The sequence below is a fragment of the Gymnoscopelus braueri genome (assembly GCF_963280865.1).
Source record: "Gymnoscopelus braueri genome assembly, chromosome: 1".
NCBI lineage: Eukaryota > Metazoa > Chordata > Actinopteri > Myctophiformes > Myctophidae > Gymnoscopelus > Gymnoscopelus braueri.
The window spans coordinates 25,364,172-25,371,770 of NC_137603.1; positions in this window are offsets into that span (position 1 = coordinate 25,364,172).

The following is a 7,599-nucleotide window of genomic DNA, read 5'->3' on the forward strand; positions in this document are numbered from 1 at the left end:
CATGATCTCGGTGCTGTTCCGCAGCCACCTGACCAAAGACAGCAGTCTTTTCATAGAGCTGGCTCCTCTGCTTTCCAGAGCCAGTCCTGCTGACATCAAATCTTTGCCTCGAATACAGACCAACGTCAATGTGTGAGTGACAATCATCTAATGGGTCGGTTAGCTAACTTTTTAGCCGTAAAAAGAAATTGTGCACTAGCAGCTCACTTTACTCTACTGTATACGCCGGCAGCTGAACACGGTGTCAGGCTCCTGCTAGTAATGAGTCATTGTGTCCCGAGGTGTTTGGCACATGCATTATAGATACAGTGAGTGAAGAAAACTAACGAGATGACTGGATTTAAATCTCGAAAATCCTGTGGTCGGGAATTTGTTGCAGATTCACCACATGCAGGCAACGCATTTCCATTAATTCCCCTATCTGAGGTACAGGAGAAAGGTTCAGCTTGATTGAGGAATGTTTTCGCAGCCATCTAAAAAATTATGGCCGTTAAGCATCGCCATCCTAGTCATCTCACGTTTGACCCATGTTCTTTTGGTCATTTCCATCTGTTGGCATCGTAACATACTATACAAGATCCTTGTAAAATTCGGAGTGTTAATTTAACTCTCAAATTGTACAAATGGAGAAACGTATCTGAGTGTGTCTTCTGTTTTTGTTAATTTAGGCTGCAGGCCATTAACAGCAACCTGCCGCAGATGACCCTGGAGCAGCGGCAGGCATTCGGGAGGTGGTACGGCCAGGCGATGGGCCCCCTTAACATGACCATAGCAGGTCCCTCTCTCATCAGTGACACTGGTAACCTGATCGCGTACCTGCCCTTCCACAGCTTCCAACACCTCTCACCTGCTCAGGTAACAGCCTTCTGAGCTCTGACACCTGGCTAGGAAACCCGAGCAGCCAGGAACTCTGTCAGTCCGATTAGCCTCAGGGCACAGCTAAGCTACTTGTCACACTGGTCAACAGCATAGTCGGCCTCCTCTTTCTCCTTCATCACCACTGTATATTATGTTTGGCCGTGTAGATAATGTTCAATAAGTAAAGATAGGACTCATGAATAAAAAATGGCCCTGGGATAAAATAGTGACTGACCTTTCACAATGCTTGATATATGAATATTAGAGCAGGTTTTTGGAAGAATAGGAAGGTTCATAAAATATGATAATGGTTGTAAGTAGACAGGTGTTTTTCTTTCCATCTCTGGTGCTTTTATTTATTTGTTATTTTTCTGGTGAAATTAAACCAGTAAACGTGTTAAACCCATGTTTAAATAGTACACTGTTAATCTGTTATAGCATGTGATGTTTTTCCTCATTTACTTAAAGGTAGGGTATGTGATGTTTTTTGGTTAAAATAAGTGTTTAAGTGTCTCCATGTCTCTCCAGCTCTTTATTAAACAGAAAAGGCATTTTCAGGTCGGAATACCACTTTTATCCAATCAGGATAGAGAACTCAGACAGGATACAGATTAAACGTGAAGAGTGAAATTGGAAGTGATGACACAAAGAAATAACAGACAAAATTGGAACTGGAACACTATAAAAATGAAGCTGATAAATGGGCACTCTCTCCTGATTGACTGAAATTTTGCAACCCACCTCAAAATTTATTTTCTCTTTATTGAAGAGCTGGAGAGATGGGGAGACCCCTGTTACTGAACAAACATTCTTAAACAATGATTACTATCAGAAAAGAGTGCTTTAACCTTTTAACAAAAATAAGTTATATCACTTACCTACCTTTAAACACAATTCCTGAAACACTAAACACGTTCTCAAAACTGTAAGCATAAACCCCAAAACAGCAGAGGTCCATAAGACCATCAAAACGTTTAACTCATGTTTTGGAAATCTTTTGAAAATGTTCACCTTTAATGACATGGCCAAAGTAGGGACGCAAGGTTAAAAGTGGCTAAATTAACATCCCGGATTTACATGTGTACTGTGTTTGTCTGGCTCAGTGTTTGGAAGGTCTGGATGTGTTACAGAGGAACACCTTGGGTTCCCTTCATCAGCAATTTGTAGCTCACAGCATTATTGGCACCTACAGAAACCTGACCGCTGAGGATTTCACCAGGTCAGTAGATATGAACACACTTCTGACTGCTGTCTTTGTAAGCTTTTTAGTAGATGTTCACGCAGAAAAGAAAAGAGACAATCTTGTTTTTTAAATTTCTATTTAAATTATTTAAGTTGTTTTGGGGTACAGCAGTAGTTGCAGGCATATCTCTGTTGTTGATCTAGTGTCTGTGCCCTTATAGGCTGAGTCATCTGGTATGCTTGGCAGAGCCAGAGGAGCTGCTACCATACAAAGACACGGAAGCGTTCTCCGTCATCCAGGACAACATCCGAACTTGTGCTCGTCATGGCTACAACCTGCCCAGTCACATGGTAATGTGGTGGTGTTATCTGCCACTTTCATTAACCCATTTAATCCGGGAACGCATATCTGTGACATTTTAGATTTCTTTGGCTATTCAAAAATAGCAGATCTACAAGCTCATACCGCGTCACTGAGTGCCGCGCTATGAGCGTGTATATCTGCTATTTTTGAAAAATCGTGAAAACTTGTGCAAATCTTTGAATATATATTTTTTTAAGCGAAGATTTGTAACTCAAATCTTTGATTGATTTGATTTGAGTCCCTGGAACAAAATATTTTGAGATGGGGGTCCGCGGCCAAATACATATCTAAAAATGTTTTCTAAATCCTAACAGTATGTGGCTATATCAGTGCTGCTCCAACTTTTTCATGTCAAGGTCCCCCTAGCCTGAAAGAGCGAGCCCTATCGATGGTCTTGAAGGGCGGATCCAAACCCAGGCGGTTGGATTCCAGCGCCGCTTCCTATTGCTTCACCAATCTATGTCCCCCCCCCCCCCCCCCCCCCCCCCCCCGGTCTGTGCACGGAACACGCTGACGTCACCAAATTTAGAGCGACGCCCCTCTGCACTCTGATTGGTGAGGAGATAACAAGGTTCACTCCCACTCCGAAACCACCGTTCCTGCATGGTTCCCCCAGACTTTTTTCTTTTGTAACAAAAAAAAAGGCATGGGTATCCGAGGCTAAGGTCCCCCAGAATTATATGTATTTGGCCGCGGACCCCCAATCCCAAAATATTTTGTTCCAGGGACCCCCCAGAAGCAAGATTGGAGTTAAAAATGTTCGCTTTAAAAATGTATATATATTCAATGATTTGCGCACATTAAACGATTTTTCAAAAATAGCAGACCTACAAACTCGTAGCGCGGCACTCGGTGCCGCATATGCTTGTATATCTGCTATTTTTGAATAGCCAAAGAAATCTGAAAATGACACAGATTCTTTCCCAGTCTAAATGGGTTAAATATATCCATGGTCCATTGTGCACATACTACAGCTGTGTATATGATATGATCCCTTAATCCAGATCTCCAGTTTGTTCCAGAAAGAGTCTGAGAACCCGTCCTCACTCTCCACTTCCCAACTAGCTGAGATGGCTCACTTCCTGCCCCCGCTAGGGGTGAGCTTCCTGCAGGGTCTCAGCCAATCACAGCTGCTCCCTGCCCTCCCCGCCCTGGCCTCTGTGTCTTTCAGTCCGGCACAGGTACGTGAACTCTTCAAGTCTTCAATGGAAGCGTGTTGCGCACAGAAAACTGCCGATCTACTATCGGTGTGAGCTTTGAGATCGGCTATTTTCGGTTATTAGTTATTTTAAGATGACAGAGTATTTGAAGTTCTCAAACTAGCAATAGAATAGATTATTGAGTGTTTGAATTTGTCAAACTAGCATACTAACATATGTTCAGAAGCATCTTCCATAAAACCCCAATGGTCTGGAATATTTCATAAAAGCAAATGTTAAAGCCTCAATCTGTGATTTCCTCATTAATGGTTGGCTGAAGGAACAGAAGGAATATTGGTTTAGAACAATATTAACAAAACATCATAATTCCACATATTGTGCTAATTGTTTAGGAAACAGAGTGCTATTGTGGGGGGGGGGCTACTTTCACGCTGTTTCACAAATCGCCAGGGCCGTAGGAAAGGGGGGGGGACGGGGGGGGTCGCGAACCGGTATTTGGGCCGCGAGGCCACGGGGAAAAAGAGGAGGAAAAAAAGCCTCAAATGAGGCCGGCACTAGGACCCCGCGGCCGCTGCCTGGAAGGGAGGGCTGCTGGCTGCTGGCTGCTGGCTGCTGTGAGCTGCTGTGAGCTGCTTGAAGGTGGAAGAGCGGCACAATCACATTTATTAAGAGTTATAAAAAGAAATAACCGCAAATAACCACCCAAAACACGTGCGCACCCAAAAAACACCCAAAACGCGTGCGCACCCCCCATCCTCGCGCGTGCGCGAGGATGGGGGTGCGCACGCACGTGCGCACGCGACTTCGTGGGCCGGTACAAATATGTCCCCCCCAACTGGGAATGGCTTCCTAATACGGCTATGCAAATCGCAGATTGGAACTGGGAACATTTCAGTCGTGAGATTTCATTTTTCTTTAATCCATGGGTAACCGCAACCTGTGATGTACATTTGCGGAGTAGGCATGCACGACCTCACCTAATTTAGCTATTAATAAGCCCTATATTACCATCTGTAGGACGCATAAGAGGTACACAGCAACATCCTGGTTTAACTTTTAGATTGTCAAAATGGACCCATAACTAACACTCAGGATTTAGCTGCATACGTCTATGAAGTGTAATTTATACTACTAAATGACATTGAAGTATGTCTAGTGTCACTAAGCTTGCGATTAGTCAATCCAGTTCACTGCACAAGCCCCGAATTTGTCATACATGGTTGGGTTTCCTGGCAGCAGGTGGAAGTTATAGTGTGGAACAACAGCTGACAGGCAGACAGTCTTTAAGAGACACTGATCCTGAGGTGAAGATGCTGTATAAAGATAAGGCCTGTGAGATGCCTTAGCTATGATCTGAAGCTGGCACTCTGACTTTTACCTCAGCCTGACAGCTGTTGTCTTCTTGCCATATGCCACATGGAGTCACTAGAATAATCAGTAGAATAGAAGTATTTATAAGTTTTACTTATTTAACATGACTGTTTAGCAATCCAGTTTATAACTTGAATGCCTTCTTTACTTTTCAGGCTCAAATAATTGTGAACAAGCTGCCTGCAAATAACATCGTAAGTACCTTTCTTAAACATAAAAAGGTGTGTTTCATTTAGACACAGTCTTCATTCATTCAGCACTGTGTCCTGTCCAACAGACTGCAGTAGGTGGGCTGCAGACACTGGGCTCCCTCATTAGTGGGGTGAAGGTAGAAACTTTGTGGTCTCTGCCAGCTGACGTCCTGCTGTCATCTTTGCCTGCCATAGCCCTCTACACGCCGGGCCTCAGCCATGCACAAGCCAATGCTATTGCCACCAAACTATGGGTACATGTGCACGTGCCACTACACACACTCACACACGGCACGCACTGCATTATAAAATGGGAAATAGTTATATTGAGGCCCAAATCCTGTGTTAATGTTACACTGTCCATAGTCCCCTGGTGATTTCCGCCCATAACACTTGACTAGCTATTTGATAGTTTTGTTACTAAATGAGATATCCACTATTTACAGGTGACTCCTACTCATACAAAACTGCTGTAATTTTAATGTTATGTAAAACAAATTCTAAAGGTCCTTACACACCGGGGCGATTTTTTTCATGCGAATAAATATATATATATATTTTAAAACCTTATAAAGTCAATGCAAGCTTACATGGAGCGAAAAAGCGAAGCGAAAAAGCGTCTTTTAATTATTCGGAACGAGTCAGAACTTTGCGTAAATTCGCATATTCGCCGGTGTGTAACCGCCTTTAGAAACATCACACAACTATTAACCTTTTAGATCTTTTCTTATCAAATTTGATATCTGGGATCTTACTTTTTATTATTGTGTGAGTATCTGCTAGCTATTTGTTTTAGCCTCTAAACAGATATTATAGTCTTTTTGAATTAAACTTCTGACATGGTGCTGTCTAACTCTCCATGTGGTCCAGGGTTCACCCTTGGTGGTCAACTGGCTCGATGCTGTTGAGCCTCTCCTCCCACACACACCTCTGCTCAGCGTACTGCCTAGGACCAAACTACTACTTACCAATGGCTCCTATACATACGCACGATCATGGAACACACAACAGGTACTTCATGTTTTAAAGCGATGTTAAGAGTGTGCTACATAAGAACTTTCTGTGATCAAGAACACACACACACACACGCACACACGCACGCACGCACGCACGCACGCACGCACGCACGCACGCACGCACGCACGCACGCACGCACGCACGCACGCACGCACGCACTCACTCACGCTCACATACATTACAAGTGTCCTTTACAAGTATGCACAACAAAGAGACTGACTACAGTAACCACTCCAACTGAAATCACTAACAATTAAGATAATAATGGATTAAAAAACCTACCTGTATACAACATTCACATTGCACACTTCAAATAAATACAAAGATCACGAGGCACAAATAAATTAAACTAGACATAAGAGCAGGAGCAGCTATTAGTAAGCTATTCCTTTACCATCCTTTTGAAGACCCGAAGTGAAATCAGTGTGGGCAGTTTAACTTTAGTTTGGAGATCATTCCAAGCACATGGTGGTCCAAAGTACAATGAAAGATGCTTCTTTATGCTTCGTGCTCAGACCATGTACTGTACATCTCTGTTCTGGTCGTCATGCGAAGGTATTTATGACAGTGTCTACTGTCTAGATTAGCTGCTGAATTATTTAGTTACTGGAATAAAGGCTTTGGTTGTGTAACCGCTGACAAAGATAATTGGCTTTCTTGTCAATGCAAGGTGTGCCTTGTGTGTTAGTACCTAGACATAACACAGTCACAAATATCACCATATTTGATTTCTGTGGTCTCTGACGTATGAAGTATTCCATGACACAGACATGAAAGTAGCCCTGGTCTACTCTCTCTACCAATATGTAGATTACATGATAAATCACAGATAACACAATGCAATATACAGTACTAATGATTATGTCCTACTTTCTTTCTTAGGCTATGGCAATATTCAAAGAAGTGTTACATTCTAAACCAAACCTTCATAAAGAAGAATTAATGTAAGTGTATTTAAAGTTTGTGTGTGTGTGTGCGTGTGTGCGTGCGTGCGTGCGTGCGTGTGCGCACGAGCGTGTGTGTGTGTGTATGTGTGTGTGAATGAAAGATATTATTATTTGTAAATATTTTTAAAGCAAAAGTTTGAAATTATGGTGATATTGATTTGAAGTCAAATCATCCAGCCCCTAGTTGTCACTCTGCTTTTGTGAGTCTTCTTTGATTACAGTTATCCTATTTGGTGTACTAGTGATGTATACATGCACATGTTTATATCTACTTGCACATGCATTTCAATGGCGCTCCTTGGTGTGTATAGGACTCTAGGGACAGTAGGCCGGGGTGTGAGCTGCAAAATCCTAAAGCGACTCTTCAAGCTTCAGCCTTCAGCCTATTCAGTGAAAAGCATCTTGACCTTCTTGAGAGACCAGCCTGGGCCTCTCCATACCTCACTGGTAAGGTAACAAGGTGCCATGTCAAATTATAGTCAGTTTCATGCCATGGTTATAGAGGATTA